This window comes from Glandiceps talaboti, chromosome 3 (assembly GCF_964340395.1).
Source record: "Glandiceps talaboti chromosome 3, keGlaTala1.1, whole genome shotgun sequence".
NCBI classification, from domain to species: domain Eukaryota; kingdom Metazoa; phylum Hemichordata; class Enteropneusta; family Spengelidae; genus Glandiceps; species Glandiceps talaboti.
This window is the reverse complement of record NC_135551.1, coordinates 3,175,793-3,195,828: the sequence shown is the minus strand read 5'-3', so window position 1 is coordinate 3,195,828 and position 20,036 is coordinate 3,175,793. Positions and strand designations below refer to the sequence as shown.

General features: G+C 34.7%; 1 protein-coding gene across 1 annotated transcript in view; it reads right to left on the bottom strand.

Moving 5' to 3' along the window:
• Positions 1-10,295, bottom strand: part of LOC144432535 (armadillo repeat-containing protein 2-like) — a 51,135-nt gene extending 40,840 nt beyond the window's left edge. Inside the window, exon 1 of the mRNA XM_078120764.1 lies at positions 10,162-10,295. The gene's annotated coding sequence lies outside the window, so the exon portion shown is untranslated. The remainder of the gene's footprint in view (positions 1-10,161) is intronic.
• Between the last annotated feature and the right edge of the window lie 9,741 nt (positions 10,296-20,036).

Below are 20,036 nucleotides of genomic sequence, written 5' to 3'. Positions count from 1 at the left end.
TTCAACCTAAAAACACAATAGAACTTTACAGATTAGCATTTTGCCCATAAACTATGTGCTGATGGACAGTTCATTGTAACTGTTAATACAGGCAAAGGAAGTTATTGACCTTACATAACAGCTACATGTATATACATTTGTATGTATGTATGTATGTATGTCTGTCTGTCTGCGTCTGTTTGTCAGTCTGTCTATGTATGTATGTATGTCTGTCTGTCTGTCTGTCTGTCTGTCTGTCTGTCAGTCAGTGTCTGTTCATGTATTTGGGTACAGGACTCAGCATCACAACTTGGTTATATTAATCAAGACTTTCAGGATATGTTTTATTTGACAATGTACTTTTTATAGAAATCCTAGTCACATAACTCTTTCATATATGTACTGACCTAAATCATGAGGTCAAACTCATAATTACATTATCACAGTATCAATCAGTTACAAATAATTACAGTAGATAGTTATTAATAGCTTGTAATATTGACACATTTGAAATACAATCACAATTCCATTCTGTGCCTGTGTTATTATGTTGAGTTGAATGCCTGTTCAAGGTCTGTCTTATTATATGTTTGATGGAATGAACAGTGCATGTTCAGTCAAGTTTTACTGTGAACAGCATGGTTCAATACACATTCTAATTTCTATTAGTGTTTGAGGACACTGACCTACTCTGACCTTGTATGAGTTCAGGTTGGTTGTCAAGAATTCTGAGTTACCAAAGTACACACAGGATTAGTATAAATTTTATGAGTGTGCTTAAGTAGGCGTTCACAATTGCAATATCACTTACAGTAACACAGTGAAATGACTATAATATATTATAATATCACTTACAGTAACAGTGTGTCAAGGTTGCTGAGATATATTATCATTTGAGATTTGAAGTTTGTAATGTTACAAAAAATAATTAATCATGCAAATCACTCATTAATTATGCAAATCACTTGTTACAGTTTAAGCTACACAAGCAAGCATTGTTGGGCAAGTGTACTTTGTAATTCGTCATCAATATATACTATATATGTATGTACCAAGTTATTTGACATCTCTAACCTAATATATACTATATATGTATGTACCAAGTTATTTGACATCTCTAACCTAATATATACTATATACTTTATGTACCAAGTTATTTGACATCTCTAACCTGTTTTCTTCAGATATTACATGCAATTACTGAAAATTGTTAATCATGCAATTTATCAATCAACAAACTCAGAGCACTTGCATTTTGTTATCATCAACATATACCGTCCAAATTATATGAAATTTGAAGTTTGCATTCTGAAGATATAATTGCTTTATTATCAAAATTCATTATTTATACACAACGCATCATTATTAATATTCTATCTTAGATTCTAGATCTTCACCCAAACCTAGAGTTCCCCACATTGTCTCATACAACCTCTATACAGACATTTCATCATAGCTATACATTACTGAACCTCAGTTCAGTCGTGCTAATCAAAATTTACCATCAGTGAAAACTTTCAAATAGTCTACCTTTGATAGTACACTACACACATGTTTTCTTTACAGAGTAAACAAACACTGGGATAAAAATAATGAATTTACAGTCAGGTAACCATGCCAAGCTGTATGCACTACGTACATTCTATGACTCACAGGTAAATATAACCTATTACAAAGAAAGGAAATACCTCTATATTTGTGAAAAGAATGGCTTGGTCAATACCTTTTGTCTATGAAGATATTGGCAATCAATAGAACCCTGGTGTGTTTCTTTTAGCCATATTGTATCCTAACAATTGGATTAAAATCCAGTCACAACCCACTATTTCAGAACCATGCCAAATTCCTCTAGTTCTGACTTTTCATTTACATTTCTGTATTGTACAACTACATGTATAGATTTGTGTATATGTCATATGTACTTATATCATTCTAATGTTAACAAAAACAATGCACATACATTTAAGTTTGAATTGCATCACATCAGATCAAAAGGGTTGATAAACCAATGTATTCTTGAATACTATTTTAATTCATTTAAAGTTTAATAATATACAATTTGGTAAACATATAAGTTGTTATATAGCAAAGTTATCCACCAAAGTTACATCACATTGCTAAATTATAGCAGGCTTTCCCACCACAGTTTAATGTACGTTAAAAATATAGCACTGCAGAGTTTCACCCTACAGTTTTGAGTTTGATTCCATTTTGCCCATTTTGTAGTTTTGTGTGTGTGTACAAAAAATACTCCCAGATAGAAAGAGGATTAACATGATCATCATGATAGCAGGATTTCCCACCACAGATACAACTACATTTGTATAATATATCTGAATCAACACGATTTTATTTACTTTCATTTCTTATTCTTTTATGAAAATATGGCAAAAAGTAAAAGCAAGCGGAGTATTTCGATGAAATTAATCATGAGCACACTCTTTATGAAGAAACCAATTGTCTATTGTTGATAAGTATATAACTAAATGTATGTAATTGGTAGTACATTGGTACCCTGTTAAACACCAAACATTACATATTGATTCTATAATGGAACAACCCTGTGTATTATCACAAATGACTATATTTAAAGAATACATTACTTATAATAATTATTATTTTCAATATAGGCATATGACATCATTTGGGGCTGTCTAGCAGATACCACTATTTGGACAGATTTGACCCTCGCGGATTTTGAAATGTCTTTTGTGTATACACACAACAGATGCAGTATTTGAGCAACTTTAAAGAAAGGCAGTGTCAGAGTTCGTTCACAGTTGGGTAATCAGTACACTGTACTTCTTTCATCTCAATCATTGCAACTGCTTGGATGCATAGAAATTAGGAGATTTTGGGATGATTAGTGGCTGGCCTTCCGGTGAGTACCTGAAGACTGAAGTCAGATTATATGCCAACCGGTGTTTTTGACTGGTGCTCTGTACTCTGTGCAGAATTGGTTTGGGGTCAGCACACAGTTCAAAGAGATCACTGATCCAATAAGTACTATTTGGAGTTACTCTTTAAATTGTAATTATCTTGGTGTATTGTAAGTACAAAATGTGAACCAAATGTACTGAATTTCAATTCAACCATTAAACACTGTAACAAATACAACACTGACACAGTCACAATTTAATTGCTTACTTGCTGGACTTCCCCCAGTGTCACTTACATGTAACATAATATGTTGGTCAATTTTCATAACAAGATTGCATAAGTTATTCACTATTAGCTCTGGATGTATATGCTACGAGGTTCGACACATCTTCCCTCTAACAATAGTTCAATTTACCATGACATAATGCACAACAAATGAAAGCGTTACATTTTAATATTAAAACTGAATTTATTTAAAAATATTCTGAAGTTTCACTGATTTGCATACCAAAGAAGCTAGTCAATATGTTGTATATGTATATATCTATTTCAATCTTCATAATGACCCCATTTGACTTATGACATCACTTGACTTATGACATCATTTCAAACATACATGTACATGAGCTAGTCTGGATGCCAACATGCATCCAATCTTCTCTAACACCAATCTTTAAAGAGAGATCTTGAGATTCAATGAAGGATAGCACTACATGTTGACTATAGAGTTACTGTATGCTATTGTTGACTTTTACTCTGAATGAAGGGACTCTAATACTACTGCACGCCTTCTGACAAAGTATACTGCTGCTACTTCCTGTGGAGCTAGATGTAGTCACTAATTCATTATCTCCCAACAATGAGTGCCAGTGGTCTCCTTTCATTTAGAATAGAAATAAGGTGGTACAAACTGACAAATACTCATGTGTTTATATCACATCCATCAATGTCAACCACACCCATCACTAGTATTTTGGAATTCATCACAGTTTTATTGTCTCTTGTACATAGTTTTGTGTATTGTGCACATGCAGTTGTACATGTATGTATTTGTTGTATTCTGTGCTAAATTAGTATTTTGTACTTTCAGTGCCTATATATAAGATTGGCCTATATTAATCCTTGGAAATAGGTTAGACATCAATTCACAATTGACCAGTACATGTTACAATTTGCTTTCCTTCGTACAATATCAAAGTACTCCCATTTCAAAGCTATACAAGTTCAGATATATGAAATCCAAACCCAAAGTTGTCTATTTTTCAGGAATTTTGTAGGTGTTTTGTTTGAAAAGGTGTTCCTCTAATAAGAGTTTCATACTCATATTTTTTTGCATATTGAATAAGTGTCAAAATGAGTCAAAATACTGTCTGAAAAGGTGTAATGATTTCTCTTGTTCATGTCTGAAAAGGGATAGGGACTTCCTCTTGCTAAAATGCTAGCTACAAAAATGGACAGAAGAGTATCAGATTCAACTGTTCCAGGACTGTATAAATGTTTTCATGTAGTATCAGTATCCTATACACATACCATATACATGTATGCTTTACACTAAAAGATATGACATTATCTCAACCAATAACTAGTCTAATACAATTTACAAGTACATAGATCTCAACAATTCAGACAAACATTTGATGGAAAATAAAACTGAATTCCATTCTGTGACTGTTACATGAGGTAACAAATATTACTGATAGTACTTGTTCTGTATTAAAGTAGTAAGAACATAATGGTTTTTAAAGACAACTATACCAACACTATATAGAATGTACACAAGTTTACAGAAAAACTAGGTAATGAATGAATGACTACATATTGTCATTTTATTAACAATTTGTTTTCTGAGTGTCACTTATCACATATTCTTGTTTCTAGACTTGATTGGTATGATGTCCCGTTTTCATAATTGATATTAGGATTCTGAGAATACCTCTTTAGAAAATCAAACCGAGCCATTCAATATTTCACTTGAAATATATTATATAGTCAATTATGTCTGATGCAATTTATAAACCTATAAATCACAAATTTGATACATACCAAAGTATCATCTGTCTTAACTTTACAAATGCTGGTAACTAATCCTAACCATTTGGTCAATACCATATAATATAATCTACTTTGAATAGTACAAATGCTGGTAACTAACCCTAACCACTTGGTCAACATCATAGAATATAATCTACTTTGAATAGTACCTACAAATGCTGGTAACTAACCCTATCCACTTGGTCAACACCATACAATATAATCTACTTTGATTAGTACAAATATGATTAACAATGGTTATGAATGTCTCTTCAAATCATTTCACTTTGAGGTCTCTCGGGTCTAAATTTAATTTTATGATCTATTCATAATATTCACTTTTATTTGTCCAATAATTACATTTTGTCTGATAATTTCAAATTATTAATTTTAGTTTGTCTAATAAATTACATGAATAGGTACTTTTATTAACATCATTACACTGATGACACCAGAGTGATTCAGATGAAAACTATGTAGATTCCAATATTAGGTAACTTCATTGTTACTACTAAAATAAAATGGCGTCAAATATCAATTTCTATTCTATTACTTTTATATTGTCTGCTTGTTACATTAATCCAATAGTTATTAACTTTCCTTGAGAATTACAGGTATTACAAAATATGAAAACAAAACACATACTTTGAAATGAATTATGAAGACTGATATTATTATCTGTCTTCATTCAATTTACTGAAAATAGTTTCACTTTAAGACACAATGGTCCTTTCATTTCATATACAAGGAGATGATGGCTATAAAACTAATCCAACTTAGAACCTAATCCTGTATTAGGCTGGCTATAAAACTAATCCAACTTAGAACCTAATCCTGTATTAGGCTGGCTATAAAACTAATCCAACTTAGAACCTAATCCTGTATTAGGCTGGCTATAAAACTAATCCAACTTAGAACCTAATCCTGTATTAGGCTGGCTATAAAGCTAATCCAACTTAGAACCTAATCCTGTATTAGGCTGGCTATAAAGCTAATCCAACTTAGAACCTAATCCTGTATTAGGCTGGCTATAAAGCTAATCCAACTTAGAACCTAATCTTGTATTAGGCTGGCTATAAAGCTAATCCAACTTAGAACCTAATCCTGTATTAGGCTGGCTATAAAGCTAATCCAACTTAGAACCTAATCCTGTATTAGGCTGGCTATAAAGCTAATCCAACTTAGAACCTAATCCTGTATTAGGCTGGCTATAAAGCTAATCCAACTTAGAACCTAATCCTGTATTAGGCTGGCTATAAAGCTAATCCAACTTAGAACCTAATCTTGTATTAGGCTGGCTATAAAACTAATCCAGCTTAGAACCTAATCCTGTATTAGGCTGGCTATAAAACTAATCCAACTTAGAACCTAATCTTGTATTAGGCTGGCTATAAAGCTTATCCAACTTAGAACCTAATCTTGTATTTTATAATATACAAAGGACTGAGTAACTAATCTTAGGATCAATTTGTTTTAATCTGTTTAAACCTATAAACTCAAAAGTCATGCATTCAGTGTGTGCTAGTCTATAAACTCAGAAGTCATGCATTCAGTGTGTGCTAGTCTATAAACTCAGAAGTCATGCATTCAGTGTGTGCTAGTCTATAAACTCAGAAGTCATGCATTCAGTGTGTGCTAGTCTATAAACTCAGAAGTCATGCATTCAGTGTGTGCTAGTATACCATCTTTCAATCTGTTCAACACTGTTCATAGTACAAAACAGGACTGGCATGAATTCAAGAAAAACATACTTTCTAAGGACAATGAAAAAAACATACTTAGTCTTCTGAGGACAATTGAAAAACATACTTAGTCTTCTGAGGACAATGAAAAAACATAATTAGTCTTCTGAGGACAATGAAAAAACATAATTAGTCTTCTGAGGACAATGAAAAAACATAATTAGTCTTCTGAGGACAATGAAAAAACATAATTAGTCTTCTGAGGACAATGAAACAAAATGTATTACTCTTTTTAACTACATGTATGATCAAAGACACATACAACACTGACTACTTTCATAAAATAAACACTTATCAAACGGAAAGACATTCTACAAAGTTAAAAGATATACATAACCTAAAGTTTACACTTTCTTTAAACCTTATTTTGTTATTTTGTTAACTATTATTACTCTAGCTGAAATATTTACTAGTTTGTTTTAGAACCAAACACTTAGTGCAGAAAATCCAATGAAGAAATGTAGTTTTTCTTGACGGATGCAATAAAAGATTCTATTCTATTCTATTCTATTCTATTCTATTCTAAGGTTAGGATTATTGTGTAATTCTGTTAATATTTAGGCATTTTTCATAAGGAGATCTAGACACATGTAAAAAGGGCCAAAAGGAAGGTGTCTCAAAGCACTGAGGAAGACTTGGCTACCTAGCTTTAAGCATACTGGCTGTTCTGGAGAATGACACTGTCATGCCAGATAGCCAATTAGTCTTTGGGCTAGTGGAAGGCTTGACACGTTTGGATTATGCCTTACAGCATAGTATTAGTATACAGATCTGTAGACTAGTTTTAAAGACACTATGTTACAACATATTGCATAATACAGCAGATAAAACATCACTTCACATACAGTACTATACCTATTCAACAGGTGGTCACTATTTCACATTGGCTAACATAACCTACCTATTTGATTGCTTCACAGTTCATTCATTTCATAACCTGTAGAACAGTGTGACACTATATGAAAAACTATCTAAACATTTCTTATTGGGATTGATTGGGATCTTTTTTTTTGCAAGTCATTTAGAAGTTAGAATCACAGGAAATTACCATAAATTGACACTGAAAATCATCTTACATTGGGAATATTAGCTTAGAGCCACATGCTAATACTAAACACTCTAACTTGGTATTAACACCCCCCCCCCCATCACACACACACACACACACACACACACACACACACACACACTTACACAAACTCTACACACATCAACATCTCAATACTTATGGCATGTGTCTGACATACTTCTGCATCTAGCAAACAAGAATACAAAATATAGAAAGATGCATGCCAAAATGAGCTGATCAAAGTTGGAGGGGGGGGGGGGGGGCAGTTAGGTTGTTGGTTTTCTCACCTACATTACATGTATTTCCTGATTTACTAAAACTCAAGTCTCCAGACATCTGAAGTACAATACTAGGAGTGTCTCACTCTAACGTCACAGATAGTAGCCTTCCATTGAGTAAAACAGGCAGTGTATATTTATGTAATGGCTCAGCTCATAGAGACATGATTTGTATCTTGGTTATATCAAACACACAGCACCAGTCAAATGCTAGGCAACACTACTCTATGTCTGCACCTAATATACACAACATAATTTGACATCACATCCAGTATACCCAACTTATTGAAAAATACACCCTGGACAAACTACTCATTTTAAAAAACACCCATACCAGACCAACACTGTTTCAAAATACAAATAAATATACACAGATTGGAGGTTTTGAAAGTTTGGGTTGAACTGACCAATCTATAGCATCAAACTTGCTAAAATGTGTTCACTATTAAAATACTAGTATTTAAGACTCTAACAAAGGTAATGTGTAAATCAAATAATTTCAAATTTCATCTGCCCATGACGGTCAGCCATGATGTTAATTACAGTCAGGTGGAATGTGAAATATTCATTTCAATAGACAATACATCACAAGTCAGCAGCAATTACTTCCACTATTATGTGAAATCTAAGGAAGTGTACTAACTCTTAGCATGTGATTGATAATGACACAATATGTTTGACATTTGTCATTGCAAAGGAATACACTCTACTGGATTGTAATTTGTATCATTACCAGAGAAATTGTGTCAAGTTCAACTCATAATTAATGACAAGTTTACTGTCCAAATGTTCTTTAGGTGATTTAAAATTTCAAACAGCAATGCCTATGATAAGTTTTTTTAAGAAACAGTTGACAGGTCTAAATATGAGTACTTTTTTGAATACACTACACTCACAGGTATGCATAATGCAGTGTTGGTATTGTGATGCAAATATTAACATGATCTAAAGGAAGTCAAAGGTCGTGATACAAATAGGATATCAGAGTCACGACCATAGACAACAACTGGTAATAACATACACTAATGACATCAGGAAATGACTTCAATCATGAAAAAAAAAATCAAGAAAAAAGTAAAAAATGATACATTGTGTAACAGGCTGACATTTATCTCAACTTCAAAAACAAACAATATGACAGTGTTAACTGATTATTCAATATTCTCACTAATGAAATAATTAACACTTATTGTTGATGTCACTTGGCCTGGGATAAAAGAGTTGAGACAATGGGTTCTCTTGTTACAATATCCTATTGTTTAAATAGAAATACCATAATTAAAGTAACCAAACTTGGCAGGTAGTACCATGTATATTGCCAAAAAAGTAGTTTGCACAATTTCAGCCTTGGAAATGTTACCTACCTATGGTGTAACACAACATATCTACAAGAAGGGCAAAATAAAATTGACAACAGTTCAAATGGGATGTCAAACTATATTGGCATATTGATTTTAATTATTAAAGATTTAGCAAGTTATTGAATTGATAATATTTTGTCCACAGAACAATGTTCAACGCATACATTTCACGTTCATTTCATATTTAATGTCTGTAGGCCATACTTTAAACGCTTCAAGATAACAACAATAAAGTGACGGAAATGACGGAACAGAGGTCGTCGCATAGGCAACGTTGTGCGCTGTCAATGTCAGTAGTTATATTTACCTGTGTCATATCAGACACGCTTTCTACTATTTTTGAAGCAAGTGTGTGGGTGTTCACGTTAATAAGACTTCTTGTTAACTTTAAACACTGCACTCATTTTTTTAGATTGAACTGTCATTCAGTAACTGTTCTACATACCCGCACTACATCGACGGAGAGAAATTCGAGTAAAGCGTATCCCGGCTGCGCCATTTTGAAATACTCGGTCCTTCATCTCGATAGTTTACATTCGCAACGCACTTAAATTCTACGATCTAAAGAACCGACATGTAAATATTTCACTGCCGATCTATGAGTTGGATAATTTCTGGCAAGCTACATAAAACAGGAATCATTATGCTTATTCTATCGCAAAAATACGAGTGAAATTAAATGGCCACAGACGGGTTCGCATGTCTATCTGCCGTCGACAGCTCTAGCGATCAGTCGCATAGGCATAGCTTAGTCAACAACTCGAACTATTGCTACGTCTCAAAGAAGTTCCATAAGTATTGATAAAATCACTTCTACTTACCTAATATTTACAACAAAATTCCACAGCTACATCACTATTAAGCTGATTTCGTGCCGACACCACAAAATTGGGAAAAAACGTACAAGAAATCAAATAAACCCTTGCGAGTGGAGTCTGCAGAAAATCAATTTTTATTTCGACGTTAGGTCTGCGCATGTCAACTAACTATGAACGCGCGCCCTCTATCGATACCAAAGGGAATGACGGTGTGTGATGATATGATACGATTTCACATAATTAAAGCCATTCCATCTAGCCTCTAGGGAGGATGGGGACATTTTCCGTTGCTCGTAATGTGCTTTTTTTATTTTCCATGAGTAGTGATCAGGCAAAAATATTTGGCATGTTTTGTGAAATATACTGTATATCCTCGGTATCTCTCACGAGTCAAATTAATATGGCGTATACATGTAATAAGATTATACTAGCTATTAATATAGTATTATACTAGCGGTCGGTACAAAACGCAGGTACAGGCCAGGTATATAGGCCAAGCCAGGTCATGTATCCACTGAATATTTTTTTATTCACATTCAGATCCAATGATGTGAATCCGTCATTATATTTGGTGTAGATTTTCGATTAGTTGTCGTCAGGTTATTCTTTTTCAGCAATTCCCCACCAGTCATCTTTGTTTTCAAAAATCTCCATGGAATTAGTGTCTTCTGTGCTAGAAATTACATTTTTCACATAGATTTCATACTCATTCTTGTACGTACTGGGTGCATTCAAGAGTAAAAACGTTTTGCCAACTACAGGCACTTTTAGAATGTTGTACATGAAAAACAAAAAAACATGGCAAACATGTGACTCATGTGGGAAAGTATAGGCGTATTTCGTGCATGCGCATGCAGTTTCAGTATTTTTTTGATAACACAGGATGAATTTGCACAACTAAAATATACTATTGCAATGTGTTGGGACAAGAATGTACGAAAATGGTTTGTCTAAATGAAGTGACACCTGCTTGTTCAAGAACAAAACGTCTTTGGAAATGTTTTAGTAATAGGAGAAGGGTCACTATTAGTTAACGTGGACGTAGGCACTTGAAAAGTGTTCCTACATTACATCTCCAAGGCTATGATGCATATTATGAACTTTTGCAACAAATATATTCACCATTCGGCCATAATTTATCAGTTGCAAAACAAAGTGATGAGCACATGACTCACATAGAATACCTTTGTGTCAAGTTTGGTTTGGTGCATATCAGAGTTATGAGAGTGAACGCATTGATGGGACACGCACCCAATGTAATAGCCTCCACCAGGTGGTGCCCATTGGGGCTGAAGAGGCTTATGTTTGAAGTCCACACTGAATTAAAAGTTGTATGTGATCGATGCATACATTGTATTGTGTGTGTAATCTTATCAATGTCCATTCATAGATAGATCATGTTAAGGAAGCGATCAGTTTTTACAACCGGGGTAACATCACTTCTACTTCAATATAACCACATTGTAATGAAGATAGTGTCAACACTGAGAGTCTTTACCATGCACAGTTTAAGTCCACACCGAATTAAAAGTTGTATGTGATTGATGCATACATATTGTATTGTGTTTGTAGTCATACCAATGTTCATTCATAGATTTTTGAATTTCAAGGCCTAAAAGAATGCTTTCTGGTGCTATTTTAACTTAGTTGTCAAATATTGAGCAGCCCCCCCCCCTTTTCACTCCCCAGTTTTTGAGTGACCCCCCCCAAAAAAAAAATTCCTCCGACCCCCCCTCTCCCCAGGTCGTAAATAATGATGGCTCCTTATGTCAACTCTCTATCTATTCTAAAGTTCAAAGCATACGAATTCAAACATGAAAACAAGAACTCGCAAATTGCGTTTGTGTTGGTTGCTGTCCCCATGTACTACACGCGTTTATTCAGCTCTCTCTTACATTTCATAAATAGTGCAATTCAGAGTTGTTTCAGTTCGTCGATGTACTACAATCTTCTTGATGAAGTTATTACAGTCGGAGCAAAATGGACGAGGCAGAAAAAACAAACAAGAATCATGAAACGGTACCGACGTTAACAGTTGGAATCCTGAAGGTCTGTCTGAAAATGAACGAGAACTACTATAATTATTATAATAATTTAAATGTCTGACCATGGGTGTTGGCAACTGAGATTGAACACACCGGCCTTTCAACACCCTTTATATACCTGTAACACTTGGTACACCTGTTAGCACGAATTGACCAATCACGCATTAACGCCTGTCGCAACTGCACTTGACAAATTTATCGAAGCAATTATCTGCTAATCTTTGAAACGTAGATAATTACTCATTCTCTGTACGAAGTTCATATTTGGGTTTTCTAGCTGTTGTCGAGTGTCGTCAAGTATTTAATTTCTTATCTCAAGATCTCTTAGTTTCTCTTCTACTCCGTCTTATTTGCCATAAACTCTCCTCTGTTTATGTTCAAGTTCTGTCTTCTAATTTGTCCAATTCGTCATTTTTTCACGATTCTCTGTTGAAATGATGAAAAGAAATGAATCACACATAAATTTATGGTAGAAACAACTCTCCATAACTTTAGAGAATAAAATTAGCGAATTAAGTATTGAAAACATATACCTTTGGATATCTTATTTGACAAGAAAAGAATTTCCATCTTGCCTTGAGTAAATGTTGTTAACATCAATTTGACAAAGAAAATTGTCGTGAGAAATCATTTTCAAGGTAATATAAGTGAATATATACGACCCATAATTTTCTGTCAATGCTAAAACAGTCACCATTCCCACGTTCTATTTACATTAAAAACTTTCCATTCTTTGCTCTCGAACTTCATGTTTTTAAATTTGTATGTCGGAATTCTGAGGAGGGACATAGCTTTGTCCGTCGAGAGGCACTCCTTCGAGGGATTTCCAATTTCAATTGTGAATTCATAGTCTTGTCGACAAGACACTCCTTCGAGGGATTTCTAAGTTCAATTGTGAATTCATTGCTGAATACGGACGAGATTACACGGTACTTTCCGGGAATTATCAAGTTCATATATTTGTTTGGTTATAGTGAATTTTATTTGATCAAGTATTTGTGAATTACGTGGGTATTTTGTCTGGAGCTATCCGGTTTTATTATTCTGTCTACGTGAACTTTCTTTTCTCTATTCCAGTGTAGGGTAACTCCACGGCAGTTTTATTATATCTAGCATTTTATATTATATTATGTTATACTCTATCTAAACTTGCCGATAACATTTATTGCTGAGACAAAGTCGTCCCATTTTATATCCGTCGATTTAAATCGACTGTTCATATTTTGTATTTGATAACAAGAAACTTTAAGGTAATTTCATTTAAGAATAACGTACTGTATTCATTTGAATTATTTGAAATTGATCCGGTGGTGTTCTTGAAAGTCGATTCATGTTTGCTTTTTGTATTGAACGGTTATGTTTTGTATAATAATTAATATGTTGACAAGTGAGAATACGTATACACTGTCATTTCATATATTCAAAGTTTATTGTAATTTATTGTAAAACTTGTTTTGAACCCGACTAGTTCCCATGGTGTCGGTGACCTGCCCCGTCTTCTAAGTCTGTATAGCTTACACAGACATATATTAATGTGTGAACACAGACATACAGTATACATATTTTCGCACTCAGAAATACTAAATAATTGTTCCCATTTTGGTTCTGAGAAAACACTGGCAACGTATGACGACGTGTTACATTTTTTCACTTAGACTTTACCTTGACAGTTGGTAGAGGTCAAAGTTGTATATAATTAAAAAAATAGTGTTTTATCAAATCGAGCCGAAATAAGAAGGAATGTGTTGAGTGTCTATAGGGCCACAAAAAAGTTATATATTTGGAATAGCTATATTTGTGTTTGAAGCTGCCACTAGGTGGCGATGTGATAACAATTGCTGACGGTTCAAATATATGCGCAACTTTGGTGATTTTCAATCTTAGATCGCTCAATGAAAAATAAATAAGAGATTTGAACATTATTCAAAGAAACCAGAATACACTAAGAAGCGACTTTTTCCTAATTTAGTTGATAAACGTGAATTGTCAATCAAAGCGTCAAGTTGTGCACTCAGTCGCGAAATAAATAGTGACATTATTATTATAATTATAACGTATAACTCTTTTAAACGGTCATCATCTGCGCATGCGTTTTAGACGTTTCCTCACATACTAGTATTACATGTAAATGGTACTTACAGTATTATATATACTACCAAGGAAACTTAACCAGCTCTTGGTATTCATAACGCAAACCCAATATTTGATGCATAAACAATTAGACGACATCTTACCAATTTAGCATTACCTATAATAGAATGTTGAAGAAATCCCCTGTATAAATTATCTGAAATTATGTAGAACGCCATCAAATGTGTGCACTGAAACTATCATAAAACAATAGTTTATTGTATATTTTGTAAATCATTCTGGGATTAAAAGAAAACATAGAATATAGACTATAACTGATTTTAAACGGGGGGAAAATAATGGAATTGCTGAAATTTTACTAACAGTGTTTTCTTGTACCCCGGATTGTAAAAACATTTATACATTACATTCTGTGATCGTCAGGTTTTTGATGAAAAATAAATAAGCTGACTAAATTATATTGATGACGTGTTGAGGAGTCAATGGATATGGAATGGAAACTTATACAAGCTAGACGACAACAGCTAAGTTTGAAACCGCGTGCAGTAATCAAGATATGTATAAACTGTCACCATAAAGTGATTCAATCGCTGCACTATTGCAAGAAATGTGGGAATTGAATACTAGCACCCGGTAATAACACTATTGCAGGAAATGTGGGAATTGAATACTACACCCGGTAATAGCACTATTGCAAGAAATGTGGGAATTGAATACTAGCACCCGGTAATAGCACTATTGCAAGAAATGTGGGAATTGAATACTAGCACCCGGTAATAGCACTATTGCAAGAAATGTAGGAATTGAATCCATAGGCTTTTAACAATTTTCAGAATGCTGAATTCTCCAACTTATTTCCTCCACAAATTCCTATTATTGTTGAAACAGTTTTGCCCTAATAGCCAGATCTATAGATGCCATGTGATGGAGTCGGTATTATCTCCTTTTCACTACTTGGCTGACTATCTTTAAACTATAAAACAATAATAACAAGTCATTGAGAATGACATAGTCCCCGCTATAATTGGGTTTTAAGGAATTATCACTACTCTGATCACGCAACAACATTTGTGAACCTAAAACAAACAGACTTAGATATGTTGTGTGTGCTTGTTGGACATGGAATATGCCTCCAACAATAAAGGATTGGTTGGGTATGGGGGATCATATCACGATGAAAATGGAGTCTGAGTTATGGCTTTGGACATGGAAAATTCACAAACAAAATGGCTGCCAGGCAGCCATATTGGATCGTATCACGACGAAAATGGATATGCACATGTATGTCATAGAACGCTGTCCTAATACCAACTTTGAATGAGATCTGTTCAAGCATGTCTTAGTAATGGCTTTGGACATGGAAAATTCACAAACAAAATGGCTGCCAGGCAGCCATATTGGATCATATCACGACGAAAATGGATATGCACATGTATGTCATAGAACACTGTCCTAATACCAACTTTGAATGAGATCTGTTCAAGCATGTCTGAGTTATGGCTTTGGACATGAAAATTCACAAACAAAATGGCTGCTAGGCGGCCATATTGGATCGTATCATGACAACAATGAATATGCACATGTATGTCATAGAACACTGTCCTAATACCAACTTTGAATGAGATCTGTTAAAGCATGTCTGAGTTATGGCTTTAGACAGGGAAAATTCGCAAACAAAATGGTTGCTAGGCGGCCATATTGGATCGTATCATAAAACAAATTGACGTGCATATGTATGCCATAGCATGTTGCCCCTGTACCAAGTTTGAAAAAAATCGGTCCATGCATCTCCAAGAAACGGCTGCGGACGGACGGACGGACGGATGGACGGACGGACGGACAGATGGAACCCAATCCATAAGTCCCCGTTCCGGACTTCGTCCTCGGGGACTAAATATGATGTGTACACCTCATAACCAAATGTCCTGTTTGCAAATGTACTGCCCCATTATAGCGAGATTGGGGATTACAATGTTAGATTACCATCCAAGGGTTATTGTCCAAGGCATTAAAAAGGGATAAACTACAGGGCAAGTCACTACTTATGGAAATAAAGGCATTTTGTGTATAAACACTTCATGATTTTACATCACTTATGTTGTGCACAGTTGCCTAGAAATACATATTTGAAACTTGCTCCATATTCACTGTTCATGTTAGCTCCTTGTTGGGGTAATTTTTGGTGCATGCTCATGCAGGGAGGTGTCCAGAGCACTCTATAATACTATGGGACTACTATACAAGTAATTGATAATTGCAGAATCCAAACTTGGTGTTCAGTCATACATGCATGTATATATATATGAAGTGTAGCTGAAAATAGTATGGATTTACCAACATATTGTACATATAATTGTTCCATGTATATGCTTTAATAAAAGGGTGATCACGGTAATAATTCAAACATATTTTACACAATTTCAAATAATCAAAATGCTATTTAAATGATTTGTTAATTTAAACTAAAATTTACAAATTTAAAACTTGCACAAATGTCATTCTTGGTGTATGTTTTTCTTCAAGATTAGATAAATATCTTATATCGATTCCTGTAAATGACAAAGTTGATTCAAGTTTGTGTATTACAGATAACAAGATGTAAATATTTTAAACAGGAAAATTAGATATTTATTTCCCAGATATTTCTTCTTTCAGCCAAGGAAAATATGAGTGACCTAAGGGGCTTTGTCAAGAGTCTCAAGATGATCAGTGACAAAATTCTTGGTTCATGAGTATTTTCCTGTTGATTGAAGTAAAATATCAAAATATAACATATTTATACCTCCTCCAGCATAATTTATGAAAAATTGGCAAAATTAATGGTGATTTGAAATGTTTTGACTCATATCTTTAGCACTGATGCAATTGTACAAATAGCCATTGTTAATTATATGGATAGCCAAATATGTGTCCCTTGAAATAGGAATAATTAACTATTAAGTTGACTGACTCAAATATCATTTTGCATTATAAAATGTACAAAATGTAAAACATGTATTTTGTACAAAACATAAACAAGCATTAAAATGAAAGCAGATACTCCCATTCTTCCTACACACACACACACACACACACACACACACACACACACACACACATACACACACACACACACACACACACATACTGGCATTACCCCCATCTTGAGGACTCATCTCAATACGTGGTAATTAGAGGACCATCATTTCCCTTAGGGGTATAGTCATGAACAGTTAATATGTTATTACTGGGCATACCTAGACTACTATAGGCTATAGAGATTTTGGGAATTCTTGATATTTAAAGATGTGAATCTGGACTATTACATAGAGGGCTTCAGCTCGAGGACCATATTATGAACAAACAGAGGACCTGAAAAAATTGTCATGTTTTAATATTGGTTGGGGGACTCTGTGGTGGTATATTTGGTTTAAACATTTATCACATAAATATGAATACACTCTGAAGTTTAACAGTACAAGAACAGAGTTCCTGTGAGTCTATATATTTACATCCACAGAATATGCTATCAGACAGGGGTTGTCATGTGATAAGCACTGTATCCAAAGATTTTGGTCACTTGAAATTTGAGGGAGGGACTAGCACTCTAAAACTGAGTGGTAGCTGCAAAATCTCTGATTGGTCACTTTAAATTTAAAGGAGGGACTAGCACTCTCAAACTCAGTGGTAGCTGCAAGATCCCTGATTGGTCATTTGAAATTTAAAGGAGGGACTTGCACTCTCAAACTCAGTGGTAGCTGCAGGATGTCTGGGCTGGTCACTTACAATTTAAGGATGGACTAGCATTCTCAAGCTCAGTGGTGGCTGCAAGATCTCTGAATGGCCACTTAAAATGTAAAGGAGGGACTATTACTCTCAAACTGGTCACTTGAAATTAAGGGGAGTATCTAGTACTCTCACACTCTGGTGGATGGTCACTAAACATTTAAGGAAGGGACTGGCACTCTAAAACTCAATGGTGGCTGCAAGATCTCTGGCTGGTCACTTGAAATTTGAGGGAGGGACTAGCACTCTAAAACTCAGTGGTAGCTGCAAGATCCCTGATTGGTCATTTGAAATTTAAAGGAGGGACTTGCACTCTCAAACTCAGGGGAGGCTGTAAAATCTCTGATTGGTCACTTTAAATTTAAAGGAGTGACTAGCACTCTCAAACTCAGTGGTAGCTGCAAGATCTCTGGGCTGGTCACTTGAAAATTAAAGGAGGGACTAGCACTCTCAAATTCAGTGGTAGCTGCAAGATCCCTGATTGGTCATTTGAAATTTAAAGGAGGGACTTGCACTCTCAAACTCAGGGGTGGCTGTAAAATCTCTGATTGGTCACTTGAAATTTAAAGGAGGGACTAGCACTCTCAAATTCAGTGGTAGCTGCAAGATCCCTGATTGGTCATTTGAAATTTAAAGGAGGGACTTGCACTCTCAAATTCAGTGGTAGCTGCAAGATGTCTGACTGGTCACTTACAATTTAAGGATGGACTAGCATTCTCAAGCTCAATGATGGCTGCAAGATCTCTGACTAGCCACTTAAAATGTAAGGGAGGGACTATTACTTCCAAACTGGTCACTTGAAATCAAGGGGAGTATCTAGTACTCTCACACTCTGGTGGCTGGTCACTAAACATTTAAGGAAGGGACTAGCACTCTAAGACTCAATGGTGGCTGCAAGATCTCTGACTGGTCACTTATAAAATAAGGAAGGACTAGCACTCTCAAACTCAGGGGTGGCTACAAGATCTCTGACTGGCCACTTATAAAATAAGGAAGGACTAGCACTCTCAAACTCAGTGGTAGCTGCAAGATCTCTGTATGGTCACTTGAAATTTAAGTGATAGACCAGCATCCTCCTTCTCAGTTGTGCTACTTGTTATAAGTAGTCACTTAAAATTTAAGGGGACTAGCACTCTAGCTCAAACAGTATCACTGAACCAAGGTAATTGTTTGGTAAAACTGCTCCACTACAGTCAGATACTACTACATGAAATTGGTTGAAATATGCAAAATATAACTTTATTTCAAATAGGTCCATCGAAGATGACAGCCCCCCCCCCCCCCCCCCCACAATGGATGTTTTCTGAGAATTGCCACCAGTGATGTTAGTGTGATGTACATGTATAAGATTGTATGAAATATACCATCAGTGTTGAAGTTCACTTGCTTTAGTCATTAAATTCACCCTTATCAGTGTGAAAAGAGGACATTATAAGCTATCAATTCATGATAAACTTCTAGTATATGGAGAGTCTAATAATGTAATCAATCTGTAAACGATGCCAGATAAAATAAAGTACATGTAGTTCAATGATAAACCTAGTATGTGGTCAGTCTAATGTGATCTTTAACAGTGACTTTGCAATTTTAAGGCCTACATGTATACTTTTGTTTACAATTTGAAACTTTGATCACAGTGACTGTAGTAGTTTGTTTAATATCTAGCAACCACTATATGTACATTTATTACAGATTGATTACATTATTGGACTGACCACATACTAGGACTTTATCATTAAATGATTGCCACATGCTCTTTTTAACACTGTTAAGGACGAATTCAATGACCATAGCAGGCATTTGAAGTTATACACTTCCTCGAAACAAATTGTAGATGCACTTTTTCTGATTTTCTACAATAACATCTACCACTACTCTGCTCCATTTTAACAAATAAATAACAAATAGTTGCTATCTATTTATGTAGTAACAAATACGTTGACTCTAATTCAAAACAATGCAAGGTATTTAATGTAT